The 26,245-nt window shown below is 34.4% G+C and overlaps 1 protein-coding gene across 7 annotated transcripts in view; it reads right to left on the bottom strand.

The window, feature by feature from the left end:
- LOC111053237 overlaps positions 1-13,703 on the bottom strand; it is a 285,465-nt gene extending 271,762 nt beyond the window's left edge. For 3 of the 7 annotated variants that reach the window (XM_039424323.1, XM_039424321.1, XM_039424320.1), the window contains exon 1: positions 13,556-13,653. The gene's annotated coding sequence lies outside the window, so the exon portion shown is untranslated. Of the gene's footprint in view, positions 1-13,555 lie in introns of all 7 variants that reach the window. The other 4 variants (XM_039424319.1, XM_039424322.1, XM_039424325.1 and 1 more) reach the window with 4 other exon arrangements.
- Positions 13,704-26,245: the final 12,542 nt, after the last annotated feature.

Genomic DNA, 26,245 nt, shown 5'->3' with positions numbered 1-26,245 from the left:
AGACTGCTCTTATAAATACCAGAAACATCGTATTATCTGTGAAGGAATTGCAATCTACAACTTCTCACAATAGCTTCATAACGTGGGACTCTATCATAAGAGATAACCCCCCCAGGAGCACAACTTCACACAATGGCACCCAACCAGTGGAGCATGAGGAAAAGCTTACCTACTCAATCTTACTATCAATGATTAATGAAATTATTGATAAAACTGAAAGCTGCAAGAAACATAACCTGAAGTTGTTTCGACAAGATATATCTGATAATCTATTATAAATTCTGGCTAAAATAATTGAGTTGCTCTTCAAATTAAAATTTTTCAAGCTGCATAAATACAGACAAACTATATCACACGAGTCTGATAACATAATTCTCATAATAGAGGAAAAATTGGATGGAAATTTCCATAAAAGTTATAGTAAAGATTTTGATTTTTGATCTTTGAATCTAGACATTGTATGCTGACCAGGGTTATAGGTTATTTGAGGCATTATAATACTATCGTTATTCAGGAGGATAAGACCCTAATTAAAATTTTAAGAACTATATTAGTGTAATTTGTAAGCCATATCTGTCTATGTTGATAAGCGTACCTGTAGCACTCGAAGGTCTTTTTTGTAAATATATGTATATGACACTTGAAACTTCAACACAACACAATTTTATCCAGAATAGGCACTATCACTGAATCCATTTTAATATTCCTGAGACTTGGCAACACACTTGGCTATTTACTCGAAGTTTTCCATAATAACGTCACCATGAACCAGTCACCAGCTAACTCGCAAATCTCCTACTTCAGCGACCACCCCCAAAACTATGTAACTACGACACCGGCCCAATCAACAACCACAGGACAACGTCGCGGAGACCCCACGAGAGAGAGAGGGAGGCAGCATATGCTCCATCAGTTTCGACCCGCAAAACTTGGCCCAATTGTCTTCTACGAAGATTGATAACGTCGTCGATGCGATTAATTCCGATGAGAGTCCGGCTGAGGGAGATGAGGGAGTGAGGGCGTCCAACCCGGTACCGGCGTCTTCGCAGATCGCCCCAAGCATCGCCGAGGGAACGGAGAGTGCCGCCACCCAGTCGCCATCCGACGTGACCAGTCAACCGCCAGCCGCCACCAACCTGGAAAAACGCAACACAACATTAGACTCTTCAGTCGGTTATGTTACCAATCTTATGGCAAATGAGTCTACAAGCGAAATACAACTCATGTTCAGTCAACTCTTAGCAGGACAAGCTAAAGGAGCAGAAACAGCCCGGGAAAACAGCAAAACTATCAAAATAATCCAGGACAAATTGGAAGAAAATGCCAAAGTCCTACAAGAAGAGATCAAAACAGTCAGACAGGATGTCAAAGCTATGGATGAAAAATTTTCTAGCTTCAGGGAGGAAGTGAGAAATATAATAGATACCAAAATAGATACGCAATCTGCAGTCATCAAAAAATTAGAAACTCGTATAGATGACGTCACCTGTCAAATAAATGAACGGTTGGATGACGTACCAAAGGAAGTTGAAAAACAGGTGGACGTATTGGGTAAGGAGCTGGGCACCACTATCATGGGACTGTCATGGGAAAGGTGTTAGAAAATAAGGGCGAGATGGAGTCGAAAGTGGAGGAGAATAATAAGAAATAATAGAGATAGTCAAGGAACAAAGTAACGTGCAGGCATGTATGGCAAATTTAGCGGAGGAGGGGGCAAAATCAAGTGAGAGATACGGCATGTTGGAGAATGCTATAGGCGGACAGCAGTTGAAGCTAACCGGATTGTATGATGAAGTGAATACACATAAGAAAATTATGAATGATAAATGGATCGCAAATGAAGAACGAGTCTCCAGAATAGAGACACGTATGGAAAATATCCTGGTCAGTCAAGTGCAGTATACACCGAATGAAGTAGTAAACAGCACTCAGCCTTTCCAAAATCTTGGAAAATTTGATAATTCCTACCGTCACATGCAACCCAAACCATTTGTGGACCAAAATAAGAGCCGTTCAAGAACTGACACCCACCTCTTGGTTAATGTGGCGTTTCCAATTATCCAGTCTACTACTCGGCGAGCCGCTGATGTTTTTCCAGAGCCGGATGCGAGATATCAACAGCCTGGAGGACTTCATCTCCCAGTTCCTGCAACAGTATTGGAAATAAATGTAAACAGATGGACGCATTGTCAGAAATTATTTTATGCACTTACGATAGCAGAAATGGACAATCCTACACTGATTTTATAACAGATCTGATGAGCAGAAACGATCAGTTAGACGAATCTCTAACTGATTCATCACTGGTCCACATCTTATCAAAAAAGCTTCCTTTCAATGTTCGTATGACACTGGCAGTATCTTCGATTTCCAGTTGTGAAGAATTGATAGAACATTTACATTGTATCCAGTCAGCTACTTCTGAGCCAAATTATATAAATAGACAAGCAGGAAATTTTACTCAATCTAAAAACAATAATAATAGTCATTTCAGAAAAAATTATAATAGTAAAAATTATATTGCAAATGCTAGAGCAAATGCGCAAAGAGCGAAGTATACTGAAAATAATAACAGAGTTCAATCATTTGATAATAATTATAGAAATAAGTTCCAATACCGAAACAGTAAACAGCATCACAAAGAGGCATATTATGATAACAGAGATCACTGGAATAGAAATAATAAACGGAAAATAACCTTCACAAAACAGGACGAAAATAAACAAAATCATAACCAAACAAATACATCTTATACAATAGCACATACAACAAGGACAACACAAAATCAACATGCAAATGACCCACCACCAGACACACAGGAGCCCATACAAGACAGCCTACCACACAAAACCGCCGCCCGCCATGCACTTGAAACGCCCTGTAAACATCAATCCCTCTTGAGCCTTATATTTCCCACTGAAGAACCATCACCGCAGGAAGAGCAACCCGCCACCGAGGAACACCAGGTTACAGTAGAGGAATTATGTAATATGGAGCCCACATGCGATGAACTCGTTTTGAACGCCACACCCGCGCATCAAAGGACCACCACCAAGCATCCGCGCACCGAGCCTACACCCGCGCATCAATCGACCACACCGAGGCACACCAAGGATGGGAAGGAAGACACCAGTGAGTACCGGGAGGACAACATGCAGGATCGGAGGAACGCCCACCGCAAGGCCCGGAGACGGAAACGCCCGAGGCAGACACCGGACGACCGACTGCATGACCGACTACAGGAGAAAAGAGGCATGCACCGCAAGGCCAGGAGGCGGAAAGTCAAGCGGAAGAAAAAGAAGTACCGCGCGCGACGATGGAGGCCGCATGCCCGTTTCAAACGCCCGAGGAGGACACCGGACCGAAACCAGGATGGAGGACCGGAGATCGACGGCATGCATCCACGGCACATTCGCTTTAAAGCAGAAAATCAGCGATGTGACCAGAAGAATAGGCCAAAGAAATGGGATAAAACCGAAACATGCATGGATGATAATAATAAAGTGGACTACGTATTGAGTTTGAGGAAGGATAAACAGCGTTTAAGAAGAGTAAAAGAAATAAGAAATTATAATAAGAGAGTGAAAGTACCTGACTATTACATGTTGAGAGATTATATTGTTAAAGAAATGATAAATGTTCTGATATATTGTATACTATTTGTTATGGCTGTGATATGGATAAAGGACTGCGTTATAGGTATGATAGAAGATATTATGTTGTTGTTATTAGAAGAATCTATTATTGATGATGGGAAAGGTAATATTATAAAAATGTTTATTGTTGTGAGCCTACTAATTTATAACGAACTGAAACCGAGAATATTAGATGAAAATAAGAGGAAAGATGAATTAAGACTACAGGATGAATCGGAAAAGAACAGATTAAAAGAAACTACCATTAATGAAGCTAAGAATTGTTTGAAAAGGTATACAAGATACCGGGGTTTTATATTTATGAAGAATAAATCATCATAAGGACAGCCTCATCTATAAATAACAACCGGACAGCAGCCGTAACTGAACGTAATACCGTTCAGTTGTATGAAGAAAGCAAACCCAATTTAACTTGGTGGGAAAATATTTCTAATCTCAAACCGTATTATCGAGACAATAAGCGATAAGAATATAAACAATAATATTTGGATTCATGGATCTACCTGTCAACAAATACGTACCAAACAAACACCAGGCAACACACTTATTTCGCAGACGAGTATCCACTTCGAATAACAACACCTGAAAATAAAGAAATAAAAAAATTTAGAAACCATTTTTTAACACCTTTCTTATTGATGAAACAAGAGAATAAATAACTTCTAATGTTAAAAAGCCAACTTACCTTCATGTAGCAGGAAGAAACATCAAGATGGCGACAAGTGACAAGCCGAAGCCAACGTAAACCAGCTGTACACTACGAAAACCAGAATAGTCAATGCCTATTAAATCATCAAAGTTGATACCCCGAATAAGAAAATCAAGTGTCATATAAATGTGAATTGTATGTAGAGATATTATAGAAATATTATATTATTATTATTTATGTATAAACTATTAAGAAAATCATTAAAATTATCCGCCAAATGATCAAACCGCATAGTTACCACCAAAAGCATTAATCCCAAGTCTCAATGTATTAGAGGAATAAGGAGTTCGTGTTGATAAAACCTACCAAAGATTATCTTTAAAAATATCCATTACATGAAAACAAAGCCCAATTTCTGCAAGAGAATGAAATGAAAATGTACAAGTCACTGTTCTATGTTGAGGGAGAAAAAATGTTATACTCTGCAAGTCGGAGAATTATCAGTTTGTTAGGTTGGCAATGATTTTGCACCAACATTCAAATGTGCTTCTGGCCTGAGGGCAGAGCGTGGATTAGAAAAAAGATTTATATTATGTATGGAGGAGGAGATAGTTTATATTGTGTATTGTGTGTAGAAGGAGATTGGCCGATGTAAGGCGTATGTATTTGAATTGAATTTATTTATTGTTGTATATGTTGTTGAATTGTTAGGAGGTAGGATTCTCAGTAGAGTTATTAGCAGACTTTGTAACATGTATGATTTCTGATCCAAAACCACTGGATCATAAAATTTATATTATATTCTCGAATTGTCGTTTTAAATCAGAAATCAGAGGGCGTTTTGTGTCACGTGGTAATTGAAACCACCAAATATTTCTAAATGAGCCAATAAAATGTAATAGAACTATAAAATTGGAAAGAAGGTTAGACCTATCTAAAGAGTAAATCAACTCAAATCAAGTATTACTAGTGATTAGGAGTAATAGCATTATCAACAACGATAAGAAAATATGTATTATTGTGATTTAATAATTATGAGAACTCATTGGTAAGATCAAAAAATTATAAAGCGGCATAATTATTATTGGCGGATTACAAAAATAAAAAAATAAAATAAAATGCATGAACATTGAGGTTAGAGTTACTTGTTTACGTTTTGAAAAGAATTAGTCGATCTTAGATAAATCGATAATTATCCGAACCAATACTGAATGAATCAGCTGATTATTCGATCAACCCATATGACCGGTTGAATCATATAAAATTCACTCATAAAGGATATATTATGTATACTAAAGGAAGTCGATGTGTAGAAATACAAATAGCTATTATTTCTGTATAAATATTTATTATAATCTAAAAAAGCATGATAAATCAAGAGTATAAAAAACTCATATAAAAACTAAATGTATTATCTATTAAAATCGTATGTTACGATTTATTTATGAATTCAATTTAAGATAAATACCCCATATATCTGTATAAAAACTTCTTTTATTAATTTTTTCTATTGTAAAGCCGAGGAAGCCCTGATTCCCAAGGCAACCAATTGTATTGAGTCTATTAATTTGAGGGCCAATCAGAGAGTAGCTTATAGAATTATTCTAGGAAGAAGCAAATTTTTCTGAAAACCTCTTCCTTCTGGCTTAAGATCCCAACCCGAGAGGATGCACATGGAGTTTAGGGTCTTTTCTTATTCCTTTTAAAAATTTTTTTAACGAATTATTAAGCCAAACCCTTTTTTAAATGTAATGTATGTTTGTTGAATGTAAATTGTTTGTGAACTCAGTGCTGTCAAAGAGTTCGTAATTGTAAAGATTCCCATAAAAATAGCTTTAATTCGAAAGAAACTTATAAAAATCTGGATCACGCGTTAGCCCAGCAGTGACGAAAAGGAGCCTACCTAATTAATTATTGGAAATAATTAATTCAACCCACGAGAACATCCAGAACTTCAGTCAGTGAGTGATAAGTCAAACCAAATGAGCTCATTTGTCTACGTTCAGTGGGGTAATAATTAATAAAAAAGCGCTATTCCAATTAATTAGAGTTAAAATAAAAAGTCACCACGTGTTGAACAATATCACATAGTTCACAAGAACATTTTTATAAATTTATTTATTATATGTAGGAAGCTTACTTCCATGCACTGCCCGAATTCATATTAAAAGCCCTGAGATCTCATGTTCGAATATTAATTTATTAAATATTCATTTTGTTTATTGAACAAAACATATCATACAAACTTATAGAATTTTTTATTATATCCTAACTCATCTCGTGTTATATAGTTTGAACTGTTTTAATATCACCAAGTATTTAGCAGCATTTAAAATTATTGAATCAAATAATATTAACCTTATTCAGAGCACTCAATATTTATCATCCTTTGATGATATTCATTTCATCAGCCAGAACAAATATATTAAGAAATTATATTAATAAGGTTCCAGTTATATCATATAAGGATCCAGAGAACTTCAAGAACTGGCGTTGTAAGTTCTAAGGAATTTTGAAAGGGTATATTGGTGAATACTTGTATTCACGACGAGCGTTTTAAGAATCAACTAGAAACAACTATAGTTGGTCCTGATTATTCTCTAGTGGTACATGGTTACTGATAATCAGTCATCAAATATTCTTTTAATTTCCTTACTGGTATTCTTCAAGAACTTCATAGAAGCAGCGGTAAGAATTATCAATACCTGGTCCTTGAACCTTATGGTGATTATTTGTACTTATAAAATTCATGTTTCTACTACTGAGCTAGAGCTGAGGTTTGAACCCAGTAATTTTGCGAGCCGGAAGGCCTTAATTTTTTGTGAATTTATTCGCAAAAGAGGGAATTTAGAGACTGCTCTTATAAATACCAGAAACATCGTATTATCTGTGAAGGAATTGCAATCTACAACTTCTCACAATAGCTTCATAACGTGGGACTCTATCATAAGAGATAACCCCCCCAGGAGCACAACTTCACAAAGTGTAGAACGATGAAATCTGAGCATTGCGTCAAAAGTTATAAGTGTTTGAAATTTTGATCCTTGAGGTTTCCTTAAGCGCGCCTCTTGTGCCGGGCACTCTCTTTAATTCAGGCCTTTTCCCAAGTTATAATAGTAAATTTAATACGCAATAGACTAGAGCCATTATTGTAAGTGAGTTAGCGAAATAAATTATTTTCTCTCTCTATTATGAACGGCCATGACTTCGAGTTTCCCATGATATATATTTAAAAATTGTGGCTCCGAGTCGTCGAGGAATGTAGATTATGGAATTATCTCTAAAACTTAGCCTTCTTGTCGCGACATAAAATGTGATAAGTTGGAAAACAGCAAGCATTGAAATTATAACAAACTACCGATTTTGCAGTTACTATTTGGTCCAAAGGCTGTAGAAGCCACGCGACGATTGGTCAAATTGATTCCATTCGCCCAATAGGAGACCTGTTTCTAAATACAGTAGTGGGGATTCCCCAGTCGAGAGACCAGATTACGTTCCGGAGGACACTTTGCTAGGAGCACTACAAGAGTAAAGATGTAGTCATTATGTTTCGCCCTTTTTGGGCAGGTTTACAAGTTTATTTCATTAGTTAATGTAGGAGCTAGTTTTATTTTTATTAAAGTTTAAATTATCTAGTAGTGCCATGTCCTGAAAGGTTTAATTGTGTTTCTTCATCATGTACGAATAATTGTTTCTTCAAATAACCGCTAAGGTACGTAAACTAAGGTTAAAATATAATTTAGGGAAATTAATTAAGTGAAACTTCAATCAAAAGATTTTATCAACAAAGCCTGTTATTTTTCAAGTTAATAATATTGATTGAGAATAATCCTTTTGATTTTATTAGTGATGGAAGATACTTATAATTTTTTTCTACAGAAGTATAGAAAGTTTTCAGTTACGTTACATTTGAGTTATTGTTCCTGGAGATATATTATCGTAGAGTATTGCTGAAAGTCAGGAAGATAGCCTTTAAATTGAAATGAAACTTTTAAGAATTGTTCATATTGAGTTTATGACATTTTTTAATTTATATTTTTCAGACTCTGTTTTCTTATGTCATTAAGGCTTTTGAATGATTTAGTAAATTTTTTATGATAGAAATCTTAATAGATGAAGAAGAAAGTTTTTCTTCTCCAGGAAATTAATATTAATGAATGTTCAAATTTTAATACAATTTAAATTATTTTCTATGTGTCTACTAATTTTATTTAATTAAAGGTGAATCTTATAAGGCAAACATTATCTTTCCTTAAAGTGAAATTTTTCCTTTTAAAGTGAAGTTAGGTAAATCGAATCATAAACTCTGGAATGTTCATTTTTAATTAAGGTTCTGAGCAGTTTTGGGCGAATGCCCGTTATTTACACTTGGATTGCGTCCTATAATTCATAAATAATAAATAAAATAAATGTTGGCTGGCGCACAAGTTTCCAACAATACTAGCCGAGCTACTATATGAAAAATTATATTTGATTTCGCAAACCAAACGAAAAATATCATATAAGTTAGCATCATTTCAATTTGAATTATTTGTGAAGAAAGATCCATTAATTCTGATAAAAAGAATCAGTAGTTTAAAGATAAAAATCTATATAAAATGAGGATTCAAAGAATGAAAGAATTTAATTAATTGTAATCAATAGATAACTCCTGTTTTAGCTTTTGATGAATTGTAGGAAGAGTTAGAAATTAATGCTGTAATACATTTATTTACAGCGGTTCATGTGTGTCCCCAAACCAACTTCTTGTACTACCACCCCTTTGGTTCCGCAACTTTATGTAAAACCGCTTCAAGACACCCGTTCAGACGACAGGTCTAGGGACGTAAGAGGACGTCGCTGTCAAGCCAAATTCAACCGGTAAAAGCTCACCGCCAAAAACAAGGTACTGTAACCCCGACGATAAAGCAACGTACAAACCAACGAAAGTGCAGTGTAGTGAAACAAAGGTTCATTCGAGAATGTCAATAAAAAGTGGGGATTCAAAATTATTATGAAATGGGTTATATGGGTTACTATCGACGAAACTTGGGTTCAACGGGTTTTTCTTTCTTGAGTAATTTCATGTTGAAATTAATTGGTTATTTTTGTGACTGATCTTGTTTGGTTTTGTGACGTATTGCTATCTAAACGGGGATAGTAATGCGCCCCCGAATCAGATGAAGAATGTCAACAAAGTAACATGATATTGTTGTTTCTGTTGTTCGATTTTAGCTGCCAATGTTTATTGAAACTGTTTGTATTTTTCAATTATTTCAAATTGTAGTGATTTTCTATAGTATAAAACCTATTAAATCAGGCATGGCAAGATTAATTGAAGTTTTCTTGACTCTAGCCCGTTCACCTGCATGAATTAGGTATAGACTCAGGTATTTTCTAGATGTGTCGGCCTATTTCTAAATTCTAAATTTTATTCAAAATTATCTTATCTATTATCTTTTAAAAAGTGCAGGCATACTCTCCAATAGGAAATACTGAAATTAAGTGCATCTAACGGGTGATTCTCATAGAACATGATCTCATGAACTCATGTCATTTTGCGAAATATCAATGTGAGGACAATGTAGTTGGTGATGATGGTTGAAGCTGAAAATTAGGTGTTTTTCACAATACAAGGAGCATTGTTGTCAGGTGTACCTGGAAATCTATTTGAGATAGAGCGCTCTCCCTGATCTCAGATTGTAGAGCACAAAAATACGCCCAGAGGGATTCTGAATCATACATTTAAATGTCAACAATCGGAAGATATTGTTGATCAAAATTGATTTTTCCTTCAAATTTCACTCATTTTTGAAAAATCATTACTCAGTACTCATTGAAGATAGAAAGTTCCGAATGATCTCATTTCTTTCATAATTTTTTAATCTAAAATAAGGCCACAGGAAATTTTTCTGTCTGATTACGAGATTTGGCGGAAGTAGCTGAAAACTCGAGAATGAGCCGAAAATACGAGGTTTTTGGGCCATCCTGTATCTAGAACAAGGAAATTTTGCATGAAGAAATTGGTTCTGGACTTCTCTTATGTACCCAAATAATATATTGAAAAACTACAATATAAATCGCATGCACCAATGTATATAGTGACTGAACTATACTGGTTTTCTAGAGAAATGAACATAAGTTAACATTGTTGAACATAGGGAAGACTAATCGTCGAGAGTCAAGAGCTTAGCACTACGTGATTATTATAATTGATATGAAAAGTTGAGAGATAAAACACAGTACCTTTCTATTTCATAAATAACATAACTAGTTTCGACTCTTCAAGAGCCATATTAATTTCATTTATGATGAAAATGGAAGGGTACTCAATATTTTATTGTGTTTTTATAATCACAGTTGCCAAAAAAAATACTAGGAATGCAATGGTCAGGCAAGCTCGCAGTTGGTATATTTCAAATTCCGCCCGCGTCCACACAGAACAACTAAAGATCTTCTCATTAGACCATAATTATTATTATTATCTCTACATAATATAGACGAAAACAAACTGTCGAGTTGAAACGTAGACTTCACTACGCTCGGTCAAATTATATACTGAAGATTTTTTCATGAATAATTTCAATTTTGAAGCCGAATTTCAATAATAATAATGGAGTCACATCCAATAGAAACTTTCACTATTCAATTTCGAGAAAATTGATTAAGCCTAGCCAACTGCGCTCACAAGTGCTGAGAATTGATGTTAAAAGTGATGCAGCTCTGTTTGAGCGTCTGCTGGCACAGATTGCAATCTCAGTGATGGTAGCACATACACAGATTAATCCGATGACTTGTTGGACAAACCTCGTCGCTGTATCCACCACCATCCCTCGAAAAGTGATTGTTCTCTGATTGAAATTTCACAGATTAGTCGAATATGATAGGACGAGCAAGTGAGAGAAGAATATGATGTAGGGTCGATGAAAGAGTGAGAGGGTTCGAGAGAATGTGCCTCGTGATGCTGAACTTGATGTTAAACAGTAGTACACCAAGTGCTATTAAACATGATCAAGTCAACTTGTTCGGTGTTGTATCAGCAATCCATGATCAATGACTGATCTGTACCCCAACTTGTCACAAAATAAATACATCAAAACAAATATCTCCGCCATTTACAAGAGTTCCTACGTTCATTGTGTAGTTCATTGTTACTGTTACTGGTTAGTGATTGGTTAAAGAATGATTGATGAAGAAAATGGAAGGATCAAGTTATCAAGTTTCAGAAATACTTGGTGTTAATGATAATGTTTATTGTTGATGGATTTTTACTTCGTCAAATCACTATAGGAATATATCGGACTTCTGTTTCAACGTTTTGGCACGTTGTTTGTTACAAAAATTTATTTTTCATCGAGAGATTATGTATTTTCTATAGATCATCCGACACTCCACCACCAAGACATTCTGATTACTCAAATAAGCTTGTCAAATATGAGCCAATGCTTTGAATTCTTGGGGATGAAGAATAACTTTGGAAATGAATTCTCAATATATAAATTTTGGCAGAGGTCCCAGGGAGATCAGTGCCGAATGAATATGAACAAAATATATACAAAACAAAATCAATTGACTGATACAAATCCAAATGCAAATAGATTGAAAGATTAGGTATTTGTAACAAATGAATTGACGTTTATAAACAGCATACGTAATAATAATAGACAGTCAAAAACCATTAGCTAAGGTAAGTGAGGCAAGTCCTAGAAGTGAAGAAGCTCCTAATGCTCCTAGCCCAGGCTCGTTGAGTTATCAATCTCAAGTTACTCCTATTCTTCAGCAATTCATTCTGAAGGTTTATTGATAAGCTCTCATGAATGTATGTCATTTCATTTAATGGATAATTCAGTCATGGGATTGAGAAGTATTCAAGAGAAATTCCTATTTGTTGTGCTCATAACGTATATTTTATTGTTATATAAACCAGACTATTTTGATATATTATCATTCAGATTTTTATTATTCCAGTAGCTTTGTTCGGAATTGATTTTTGAACAGTTTGACTAGATTTGCTCGAATACTTTTATGGTCATTGTTTGTTTTTCATCTGTTTCTGAAATTTCCATAACGGTAAATCCTGAAATGAATTGACTAAAAACTAATGAACAAAACTGACTTGAATACATCATCTCTCCATTGAACATATTAAACATTATCAAACATGTAGAGCACTATGATATGATGTGATATTATTATATAGATTGGAGTTTTGTAATAGATGCTCATCATCATTAAACCTTCTTACTATGTTAGTATCTTCCATGAATCATTGGTTATGATTTGAGAATATAGAGTCCATTGATGAATTCTTTCCAACAAGATAGGCCTAAAAATAACCTGTATAGGCCTAACTAAATAGGTCTATGTGTGAAATGATTCGGTGGACTGAATTAAATGTTACTTATCATGAATGTGGAGTAAATGATAATATTACAGTTATTTTATCAAATTATATTATTAATCAATTTATAGTTATTCTATCAATTGCTCAGCTCTCAGTATTTCAATTTCCTGGGAACTATCTCAATTCTGAATCCAAATACTGCAAGACAAGTTATTGAATCAAATTATTCCCGCTTCAGTGTTCCAAATGACATTAAACATTGATTTGATAATGTGTCAATAGTAAATCTAAACTTTAAAATATACGGTAATCCTACTTCTATTGAGTCTGTTTTTCCCAATTAACATTAGAAGAATCATATCAATTAATCAATACTCACAGACTAGCTAATAATCAGAGGGAATAATAAGTAATTTCTCTAGTCTTCATAATAATGAGTTCTACTGGTTTGGTACAAGTAAGATCTGAAATAAGCTTCAATATTAGTTGACAAGACTAATGCCTTTTTCACTCGGTCACATTGAATTTGATATGAGCAAGTGTTTTGCAATATCTAATAGATAATGCACTATAACACATACAATGAATACAACACCCAGTTATTAGTAATATAATATTAAAAGTATAAATGAATAGAGACTAAAATGTATTTTTCGAGCAGTTGATTGGCAGTTTATTATGGGAGAAACATACTGGGACTCTCCACTGCCCTACATTCATGTGACCTAGGTGCTTCAAGAGAGAGGTTAATCAGCTACAACAACCTAACTCTTACACGTACCGCATGTGATGAGAGACATTAACAAAGCAAGCTACAAAAACAATGAAAATGATAGTGAGAACACAATAATTATCGAATGAGAGCCTGAGTTGACACCAATCGCTGAAGGTTGAGGTTCAATAGGGGTGATGTAGTTAATAGCTTACCGGTCGGTTCGTCAATTAGAGAGATGCAGCCGTTGAGGAAGCAACCGCGGGCGGGGCACCTTGTAACTGAAGCCGACTGGATGTCAGGCAGGCCAGGCAGCAGCTCACTGCCACCCCGACCGGCTTAATCCAAGCAAGAGATGGAGCGATGGAGGTTGCAGAGCAGAGGACAAGGATGAAACGAGGGACACGAACGCAGCATCCCTTGACATGCGCAGAGGCCGCCACCCCCGCTCAGCTAGGGTCAGACGGGGCTCGCCACCTCACCCTATCGTCGGCCCTCAAACCCCCAGCTACTAATGACTCTTTTTCGACAGTTGGTGTGTGAAAAAATGCAATCATCGTCGTCATCGTCGACGAAATGAAGGCGTGCGATTCTCGCTGACATCCAGCTCAGCTACAACTACTTTCAGACTCTCTGCACTTCATGATAATTCATTTATTAATTTCACTTGAGAAGTTCAGTCTACTCTAATGCAGTTATTCCATGTCGTTCCACCATGAATTTCAAATCAGTGCAGCCGTGCTCCGAATGAAAAAAGGGATGGGTGATGAAGTGTGATTTATCATCAATGTAGGCGGTATTATGGTCACCTTCTGCAATCATCCCCACTATAAAATGTTTATTCTCTGGACTGAACCGAAACAATATACTTATGATCTAATGATTAATTTGGAAAGAGCATGTACTATTGAAGAGAGTCGACCAGACCAATCCACTCACATGTGTTTTTTTTGTCTTGAATTTTCGTCTTCAGGGTACTTGAATGATTTTCAACCAAATCAATGGATTCTATTGAGTTGATAAAATACTCTAATCAATATAAACATCCAATTTTTTCAAAATTTAAGGATTGCACTTCTATGTCATTTGTTCCCAGTTGTTTGCTATTGATGGAAACTTCAAGTAATATTATCCCATCATTCCTCCATATAGAATCAATATTTACTAGTAGTTCTGTGAACAGTAGACCTCGTGCTCAGTAAGTTACATTGACCTGTTATTATGTTTTCTCAAAAATTAATAATTGATTTATCAATTTAGAATGTCTAGAAAAAATCCTAAATGAACATAGAGCTTTCTGTCCTATCGTACCGTGACGTGTCGTCCCGGAATGTGAGTGTGAGCGCTGTTATCAGGTCTGGCTGCAACTGTCTACAACGTTGAAGGGAAGATACATTTTCAAGATGTTCGAAGTTTTTGAACGGGTAGTATTATAGGAAAATATTCGCAGGATATACATATCCTGTAAGATACAGGATAGCTAAAAACACTCGTATTTCCGGTTAATTTTCCAGTTACCAGCCATTCCGCCAAATTCAGTAATCGGATGGAAGAATTCGCTCCAGCTCTTTAGATTATGGAATTCTGAATAGAATGTGATCACTCTCTACCTTCCATGAGTACTGAGTTGCAATTTTTCAAAAAGAATAACATTTCAAGAAAACAATGAATTTTTATGGTATTCGGTTTTCGATCATCAATATTTTGCGATTGTTATCATTTGAATGTATAATTCGAATTTTTTCTGGGTTTTATGTTGTGCTCTACAATCTAAAACCAGGAAGAACGCTACTTCTCATATAGATCCCCAGGTACACCTGATAACAATGCTCCTTGTATTTTAAAAAACACCTAATTCTTAGCTTCAACCACCATGACCAACTTCATTATCCTTACATTGAGATTCTGCACAATGATATGAGCTAAGTTCATAAGATCATGTTCTATGAGAATCACCCGTTATAATGAATACTCTTTATTTCAGTATTTCCTAGTGGAGAGGCGCGCTTGAGGACACTAAGGATCAAAATTTCAAAAACTCTTTACTTTTGACACTATCATCGGATCTCCTCGTACTACAGGTCATTCTCATTGGCTCGTCAATATAATTTAAAATCATGCATCATGAGTCGAATTTGGTAGAAAAATGGAAAATTTATCCCTGAGTGTACTTTAACTAGTATTTCAATGCATAAAAAACTGATAAATTTCCATATTCAACAATGATGAAAGAAGTTAATTATTTCCGCCCGTTTGAACTCACTTTGTGAATGGACCCAGTAGGTTGTATTTTAAGAAATGACGTTGTTGAAGTGAGTGAGCGACACAGTCTTATTCCATACATCATCTTCATTCCCGTAATATTGATTTTATCAATATAAATGAAAATCGAGCCGCAAATTTTGACAATAACTTTTTCATGTGTGCACCGAATTTGATGATTTTTTTAGTTATGTTCAGGACCAAATTTTGGCCTATCAAATTTATAATCCGACTTCAGGACTCTTTCCTACGGTCCTTCAAAGTTTGCATGTAATCCTTATGCGAGAAGATTTGTGAGCTGGACACACAGAAATAAAAATCAGCTGTTATAATCATTGCGTAAAGCAAGCAACAGCCGTCGGTAGATAGTAGACAAGAGTGTGTGCTGCTCCACAACCGCCCATGTATTTTATTCTAAACGCCCCGACTAAAAAACAAAATGACTGTTCTGTGTGTAACCATCCAGCAGTTCGGCCTCAGGTTAAAGACTTACATGCTCTTAAGACATTGCTTTGTTTCGAATAATTATTGTGCTGTCTTCGATGTTCAGAATTAATTGATTCTTAGTAAATTATTTATTTTGCAAATGAAAAATTTTCCATATAAATACAATTCCACATCGCGCCTCCTCAGGTGTGCATCCAGCTAGAGTTTGTCATGAGATGCATTAGTCTATTTGGCGGTACGAAGTTTGCCGGGCCTGCTAGTTACCAAAGTTTCTGGAGAGCTATGACCACATTTTCAATGAGAGCATATTTCCGTGACTAACTGTAGGTGGAGGATATTACGTATAAAATTATCCATCACACAATATTCTATCATGCATGATCGGTTATGACTGCACTCATTTCTAGATATGATATTTTCGAGCCACCCAAGACCGGTGCGCAGCTTGTAATAGAAACGGTGGCAGCGGGAGAGTTTCAATCATTAATCCACGACTTACAAAAAAATAGAAGCATGCCGCTGCCATCGCCGACATACGTTTCTCAATGGAATAGGAATGAACATATACAATGAAATCTCCTATTCAAGTCATCATAATAGTTGTTCTATTTGCTCTTATTTCAACAATATCATCATAGCATCATATTCATTGGATTATGAGCTTCTGGAGAGGTAGCCAATAATATTGAGTTGTGAAATGGGACTTGAATAGTTCTCTTCTCAGTATTGTGATGATTCGTTCCAGTGGCTACTTAGAAAACTAATTCTTCAAATCATATTATGAAAATCAAGGCAGAGGCAGCAAACAATCTCGAAATATAATGGTTATCAACGTTACCGCTAACTGATAACAATATAAAATTGAATCAGTCTCTTCCAGTAAACTAACTGAGTTCATACTACTTATTATATTATTTATTCTATTAATTTGTGAAATTATTATATTAAAATCACATCTATAGGTTAAGGGAATGTTGTGGTAAACCTAACCTAAAACGTTCGAATGCTTAGAACACTAACATAGAGTTGAGATCGTTCAGACCTGCTTATTGTATAATATAATGTGATCGCATGTTTATTTGTGAATTATTATTTTTCGTTACACTGTTGGAATTGATCTGTATTTTGAGATGATTGAATTATATTTATGTTTTAATGTATTTATTCGTCTTGTAAGTCAGGGAATTGAATGTAAACAATGGAACCATTTTTTAAAAAATATGACGTGTGCACTACGTCACTCAGCTACAACCAATAGCAATCGTCCTATGCAAATTAGAAACAAAGGGATTCATAGAATTGTGAATTTAATCCGGGGGAAGAAGATTTTCTCTGTTCTAGCACTGACATTGCCCTAGTCACACGTTTTGAGTAAACTTACGTTTTTGTTGAAAAATTTTATGTAAATTATTTTTAACTGTTCATTTGTGCATTTAAATGTTAATTGTAAAGTTCCTTTTTGTTTGTGGAAATTTTTTTTTTTTTTTTTTTTTAGATTACGTCCTAAAGACTCCAGTCATGGAGTATAAGACAAGTCATGTTATTACATAATAATTCTAACACTAAGTAGTTCAACCTAGTTTAGGTTTGAATTCTTGTACACTATAAAAAGCTCTATCAACTAAATATTTTTTAATTTGTTTTTTGAAAATCTTCAAATCATCATTACTTTTCAAGATTTGAGGTAGCTTGTTATAAAATTTCCCACCAATATAATCTGGTTTTTGTTCAAATAACCTACTATTGTGACCCATTATATGATAATCTGCTCTGTTTCGCGTATTATACTCATGAACATCTGAATTCTGGATCACACCACTCGTTTTCACATGCATTACAACTTCATATACATACAAAGATGGCACAGTTAATAGACCAAGCTTTTTAAATAAAGGCCTACAAGAGTCTAACCTATTCACTTTCTCTATACATCTGAGTGCCTTCTTTTGAATCTTAAACACCCTGTCCATATTTTGTTGAGATGAATTACCCCATACTAAAATAGCATACCTAATATGAGATAGTATAAGTCCATGGTAAGCAGTTAACAGTAGTTTTTTATCATTCAGCCTAGCAAGCTGCCGCAGGACAAATACCCCAGATGATATCTTATTACATATCCTCTCAATGTAAGGATGCCATGTTAATTTCCTGTCCAATAAAATTCCCAAGAATGCTACTTTCTCTTCTTGGTCTAATTCATTTTCCTCTACAAACACATTTATTTCTCTATCCTCTACTGAATTATATTTACTTTTGAATTGTAGGAATTGACATTTCTTACTATTTATTGTTAATTGCCTTTGCTTCAAGAATTGGACAATTGACTGTACTCCAGTAAAAGCATTTATTTCTAGACTATCTAATAAATAATTGTTAAAGATAAGCGATGTGTCATCAGCAAACAAAAGAGCTCTGTGATCTTTCAACTCTTTTGGTAATTGGTTCACATACAACAGAAACAGTAAGGGACCCAGAATTGAGCCTTGAGGTACTCCAGCCTGGACCTCCAGTTTTTGAGATTTAATTTTCACTATTTCATCCCCATCCACCTTGGTAAGCTCAACACACTGGTTTCTACCTATGAGATATGATTCAAACCATTTTAGTTCTATACCATTCACACCTACAGTTTTTAGTATTTCCAACAATATTCTATGGTTCACACAATCAAAAGCTTTGGATAAATCAAGAAATATTGCGGCTGCCTTCTCACCTGAATCTATTATATCTATTAGTCTTTCAACAAGGGATACTATTGCAGTCTTAGTAGATTTCCCTTTCTGGAACCCATGCTGTTCATCACATATGAAATTAATTTCTTCCAGGTGCATCAATAGCCTATTTAAAACTACTCTTTCAAAAATTTTACTTATTACATTTAGAATACTAATGGGTCTATAATTTTCAACTCTTTCAGAATCACCGCTCTTGAAAATTGGCAAAATTTTTCCTTGTTTCAGATCATCAGGGAAAATACCCTGCTCTAGTGAAGTATTAGGAGATGCAATAAAGGGTCCAGTAATTCATTTTCACATTCTTTTAAAATTTTGCTTGAGACCCCCCCATCCAATCCTACTGTTTTTTGTTATTCAAATTTTTTATTATTCTTGACAACTCATCTCTTGATAATGGATGAAATTTAAATACCTTTTCAATTGGCTCAGCATTTAATGTAGTTGTATTATAAGTATTAGTGTTCAGTGACTTTTGGAGATTATATGCAACCTGTTGATAATACTTATTGAAAAAGTTACAAATGTCTATACTATCATCCATATAATTTCCATGTTCATCGATTATCCTAGGGACATTAGTAACTGTATCTTTTTGAGCTGCTCTCCTATTTCTATTAATTATCTCCCAAACAGCAGAGTTAAAATTGGTACTAGTTGTTAATATTTCAGCTGTTTTCTTACACTTAGCTTTCCTCACTTCTTTCGCATAGTTTTTCTTTAGACATTTGTATTTGACTTCACTCGGAACATCCCTCACTAATTTAAATTCCTCTTAAGCTTCCCTAACAATATTTCTTTGAGTAAGAATATCTTCAGTTATCCATTCATCTACTTTGTTTAATTTACTTCCTACTTTGACTTTTTTTATTGGACAGCATACACTAATGTGAAATCTTAGAGTATCAATGAATTGCTTATATTTGTAATTTAGGTTACAACTGTTATAAACACTACTCCAATTTTCTTGAAGCAGTTCCTGCTTCAAACAATTTATATTTCCTAGCTCATATTGCTGAATTTCTTTCACAAAAGTTTTTTTCTGCTTGGATTCTGGCCCTGCAACTTAACATCTAAAATTTGATAGTTATGATCTGATAGATCTGAGCTACCTAACCTGACATTACAACCTTCTATATTTGTGAGGATATTATCAATAATTGTCTGTGAAGTTCGAGTTACTCTTGTATATTCGTGGACCTTAATTTCTAAATTATTCATATTAATAATATCTCTAATATCCTCTGTCATTTTATCCTGCCTGGCAAAATCGGTATTGAAATCTCCTACTACTATAACATTTGTGAAACGAGCGGTTGTAATTTCCAAAAGTGTATGGAGCAGCTCACAAAATTTTTGCCAGTCTCCATTTGGTGACCTATAGATACCTAACACTGCTACCTCAAATCGATCATCAATTTTTAACCTTAGTCCCGTCACCTCTAAATCCATCTCAAGAGAAAATCTCTTAACAAAATCCAGTTCATAAGTTTGGGTATGTTTAGCATTGCTAGTGAATATACATACACCACCACTTCTATGAGCTATTCTACAAAATTCTGATCTCAGTGAATAGCCTGGAATCCTAACTTGATTTATTTCCTTTATTTTTAAGCCATGCTCTGTGAAAATAACAATGTCAGGATCCTCCTGTTTAAGAAATACTTCTAATCTGTCAATTTTGTTGCGAAGATACTGAATATTTTGATGATAAATACTAAAAACCTAACCATCTTGTGCTACTCTATCTCTCGCATTTGTAGCTATTTCCCTTTCCCTGTTTTGAGCCAATTTACTAAAAAATCGTTATTTGTTTTTTTGACTGTTTTCAAACCAGAGGATTGCAAACGGCTTTCAATCAGCTCTGCCAATCTATTACTTTGCAAAAGATTACTTTGCCAGATCGATTTAGATGCAACCCATGATTAGTGAAGTTATGTCTTTTCAGCATTTCATTTAGAAAACAAATCCCCAGTTGTTTAGAATTCTTATTTTTTAGGCTGTTGATTGTATTATGGATTGATTTGTTTGTCGAATTGATTGCCTCATTTAATTCTGGCCTATCAAACCTATTAGGAATAGTACTTATTATTAAGTTTGTTTTTTTGCTGAGTGGCACAATTTCCTTGATTTTTTCTGTTACTTGAGGAAGATGATTCAAGTTAGGTTCATTTATATTATTTGAGCCACCCAGTACAATTAGATAGTCATTTTCATCAAAGTCTTTAGTTTGTTCCCTAGCTGACTCTACAACTGCATTAATTGATGCACTTGGCTTGAAAAAACATTGGACATCAAATTTATTTTTCAATCTTTTATCAAGGAGATCACTGCAATCACGTCCATGACTGGACGTCAGTAGCAGAACTCTCCCTTTCCTATCTTTATTTCCCTCAGCTATATTTTTGGTTGCTGTCTCCAAAACCTCACTGTACGTTTTATTTCGACCATTTTCAGAGCATTTCCCATCATTTAGGTTAGATTCTATTTTTTTGCATTTGGACGGAGGTTCTATCATACATTTAGTATTATCAAATTTAGATTTTAGTTTCTTTATTTCCTCCGACATTAGACTACATTGATTTTTTAGATTTAGTATTTCTTTTTTATGGTCTTCATCTTGTAATTTTATAATCAGTTCCAAAGATTTAATTTCTTCTACCATCCCTAACCTTTCTTCCTCAGACGTTTTTAGAGTTACCGGTACTTCTAATTGGTTTTTTAAATTAGTGTGGCTACTTTGTAGTTGAGCAACTTTTTCGGCTAAAATAGTTTGAGGAACTGGGGTTTTTGGTTTTGGCGTTTTTGAATTTTGGTTTTGGGAACGCGTAAGTACACCCGCTATGTGTACATTTCTATTAATAACCTTCGGTGTTCTACTTGAGCTCATCTTCCTATCTAAGAAATTATTACTTGCAATAATAATAATTGATTTATAATGATAGGATTTTAATTTGGTTATAATTTTAGTCAAGTAAACTATCTATGTTTATTTTTAAATTTCGAAAACCTAACCTCAAAATAACCTCTAAACGATGTTTGGCTTATAAAATAGAATTAAGAATTAAAATCTAAAACAAAATGATAAAACGTGATCAAGAAACAATTAATAATGGAATTAATACAAAATTTGTACTCATCCGTGACTATTTATAACACAAAATCTTCCAAAACCCAGGAGCGAAATTATGTATGACTTTCATTCACAACCTCAAGGTCATAACCATCATGAAAAATTCTTCCAAATTGTTCTTTGATTGTTTATTTGTTAATTTCATGTTAATTGTAAAGTTCCTTTTTTTGTAAAAATAATAATTAACGTAAAATACCCGATTGAATCTACATGAATTCAGAGTAATATACCAGCAACACGTTCTACTTGGAGGCCAGAAAATCCAGCACATGGCAGAAGAATAATTATTTGCGAACCAAGGAAAAAGGAAAACAGAGTCGCGTGAGTGTTCTTCTAGTAAATATATTGGGGCCCCATCTACGATTCATGAGTGATATAAATTCTAGTGAAAATTAATGGTCATGACCATATTGTAATCAGGGGAAATCCAACGTTAATCTACATTATAATAATCATCATTAAATTAGATTAATTTATAATAATCTGTCTATCGATCAAGCTATTCCAAAGCAGAACTCACAACCCTATAATTATCATTTTAACATACATCTTTCAATTCTTAAACCATTATTAAATTGTAATCTGTACATGTCTGGTATTGTTGAACCAGAGCACGTTATACCGAATATCACTATTCACTTGAAAATTATTATTTACTATCTGCTTATCTTGAAAATTGTCAATATATTGAAATAACTGAGCATATCTTCCAGTTCGTTTCTTCCCTGAAAACCTTGATATCGTCTTTGACACGTTACCATTGGTATTGTGATAGACCTCATATGGTCAGTGTAACAAGTCGGGAAATTGATTGAGTGGAAGGTTGTGGATGGTTGCTAATGTATCAGTGGATCACTGCGGGATTAATAAATATAATTCTGCTTACATTTGCTTTTACATTGGTCACTGTCGGCAGCTTAGCTTATAATTTCCAGACTAAATTAAACAGTGTATGCGGCATTTTGCAGGATTTAAGTCAATGTAACACAACACTGATAGGATTAGATTCTGTACTCGAACCTCTTTTCGGAAATTATATTTATTTAATGAAGTATTCATTATCAATTCTGATAGCGGTAAGAGGCACAATCATACATGGATTTGTGATCTATATCTTTGTTCGGGTTGCATTGGCTCTTTATCAGAACAACAACCAGGTAATAATTTTAAGATCGCTTTATTTAAGCTCAATATTATTGGAACACTCCAATCCTACATCTGAGATAAACTACAAATTTCTCAACCAATTAAATAAATTCTCAGGTCTGATATTACACAGAGGGGCATATATTCATGTACCCATAAAAGTGAGCACTTCCATAAATTTATCTATTTTTTGTGTGGTCCATGCCCTCCCTGGAGCTAGACGTGTCACAGTATGTATAACCATTTAAAGATGAAAACTGCAGATTAAACTTCGAAGCTCAAAACAGACTATAAAATCTTTCTACATATAATTTGGTGAAGCATATGAAGTCAAGTATTTATATGGATATTAGTATATAATTATGAAATCCCAATAAGACCTAGTAATCATAAGTTACAGAAAACGGCGCCAATAGAGTACGAGTTGAAAGATGAACACTTTAAAGTTATCATATTTGAATCAGAAAATTAATGAAATGAAAAATTAATGAGGAAATAAATTTTTATTCTCATATTAGCATCTAATGCATGAGGAATTCTAAGTTAGTTGAAGTCGACAATACAAACTCTGGCGGCATATCATCTCGCATGACTGATGATCTCTAAAACGCACTTTATTATCTTGCAGCACGTTCAATGTATGAGTGAAGCCCTCACACACGAAATAGGGAAAATGTGGTTCATTTTTGAGCATACAAGAAAGGAAAATGGGGTTGACTTGGCTGCCTTTGAGTGCCGCGGTAGACCGGTTTCCATTTAATTATCAAAACATTTTTCATCTTCAATGTCACTCACTCTTATTCTGTCATTTCTCTTCAGATCTTCATCCTACTATCTTCAATATGGGAAAAATGAGATGTGAAGTAGTGGAATTAGAAACTCCAAAGCTCATATAATATATGATATAATATATTATATCATCACATAATTCCAAATTTGACCTTTTAAACATCACTTTGAATTCTCCCTTCATGATTGGCCTTAATTATTATTCTGTACAGCATGACAATTCATTTTATATTATATTCCTGTCAAACTATGAAACTCAATTTTTTATAAAATAAAAAAGATCAGTTTCTTTCTACATTTCCAATATCTCCATATATCAAGATAGATTCCAGAATAGAATCGAATCACTTTCTATCCTGTTTGGAACTTTCGAATCAAGTGTTTGAATTGAAATAAGGATGAAGTTGAAGTTATTGGTACGATGGATTAATAATCAGTATGTTATATGTGGGTTAATTTTGATATCATAGGTTAAAAAAGACTTGAAGAAAAAATATTAACATGTGAATTGGATAAGATGTTCAAAACTTTCATTTCTCGCGAAACTCACTTATATCACATATCATAAAAGCCTATGGGTAGAAACCAAGCTCAACGAATATATTTATTTATTTATTCATTTATTTATTTCATTGACTATAATATGACTAATATGATTGGGAGAAGACAACAGGCATAGCCCAAAACTGTTTTCTCCCAAATTTTTACAAATAAAAGTTTCAAAAAAAGAATAAATAAAATTATTTCTATTTTTATAAATAAATATTGAGACTACTTAATGTATAACTTCATCAAAATGGGAAAATCTGTTGTGTTATTAGCTGAAACTACTAATAATTTGGATGTTGGAAGAGATCGATGCAATTCTACATTCAAATAAAAGTTTTTCGAATCAATGCTACTTCTCCTTCAATGACATCTAATCTGTATAATGGAAGATCCTCGAATCAGATGTTGGAGTAGCATCAGAGAGAATTCGTTGGAAATGGATTTCGACATCGAAATCCTGGAGGTGATAAGAGAGATGAGTTTCGGCGGACATGATCTGGAAGAATTAAATACAACTGGAGATGAACTGGAACACCAGGGACAAGTCTGATAGATGAGAAGTAGGCCGCCCGGAGAGTGAATTTTGGAGATGCTCATTTGAAGTAGAAAAGAGCGAACAAGCCTCCTCATCTCATCTCTCTCCCCCTTGAACGACGACGGAAAACTTCTGAACTATGTTTCGAACTCATCAAGGATTTCGCCACCAGGACAAAGAATCGTCGTTCCCGTCACGTAGATCGGCGAATGAGACCTGAGAGTTGAGTCCTTCTGTTGTTTGTCAGCTTCTCCAGTCTCATTGAATGAGGTGTTGCTGCTGCAACTTGGTTACAGTTTATTTCAGTTCAGAACAGCACTCACGATTTTCAAGAAGATCTTCTCAGACTCGTGAGTACTCTTCAGTGTTCGTGACAGGGTTCGATGCCATTGAATGCTGAGTCACAAAAGAAGCACCTTCGAAACAAAGTTGGATTTTCAAGTCCTCATCAATTGCATTGAGTTTTGCCTATAGTAATAAATGTTCCAGATTTCAATTCTTGAGTGCAGTTATTGTTAAGAATTAATTATTGTATTATTGTTAAGGTTCAAGTAATCACGATTCAAGATACAATTTTCCATTGATATTGTTTTCAAAATTTCAAATTTTTACGCTTGAAAACTGGTCACATAACAAAAATATTATACAGTCTAATCACCATTAATTGAAAAACGTTTACGTTTAAAAATTTACGAAAGTCATAAAAATACAACTCACTATTCAGCGCAACTTACAATCTGAAATAGGTATTCAGATACGTATGTACCGCCCCCGAGGGTAGCAGCAATGAGTTCAGTGCCCTAGTACCTTCCCAGCTATTAATAAGGGGCAAGTTGGTCAAATTTTCGTTGTTCTTCATCATTGAGTACCTAGTTTTCTATACTTATATTTTTATTCTATGAAAGATGTTCATTTTATTCTATGTCACGTGATATTTGAAATTCCGATTCCTTCAGATCTTTCATTTTATCAGTTCTCTTCATCATTTATATTTTACTTTATTAATTTATTCAATCATTCATACAATAATCACATCATCGAAATGATAGGGAAACCTTTGAGTAGAATACACTATTCTCTATGCTTTCTCCATATTTATCTCGTATTTTTCATAATGGAGATGAGTTTACAAAAGCGTGTATCTCACATGACTCCTTGAAGGTGAAGACTTGGAAATGGTACCAATATCTCCGTAATGATGTGTAGAAAGCGAATATTCGAGAAGATCTCAAAAATGTTTGTCATCATGAAAAAAGAAACAAGATGGCGGCAAGAATATGTCGATTTTCAAGAAATCGTCTGTAATTCT

The sequence above is a fragment of the Nilaparvata lugens genome, chromosome 3, assembly GCF_014356525.2.
Source record: "Nilaparvata lugens isolate BPH chromosome 3, ASM1435652v1, whole genome shotgun sequence".
Taxonomy (NCBI): Eukaryota; Metazoa; Arthropoda; class Insecta; order Hemiptera; family Delphacidae; genus Nilaparvata; species Nilaparvata lugens.
This window is presented reverse-complemented; position numbering and strand designations above follow the sequence as displayed.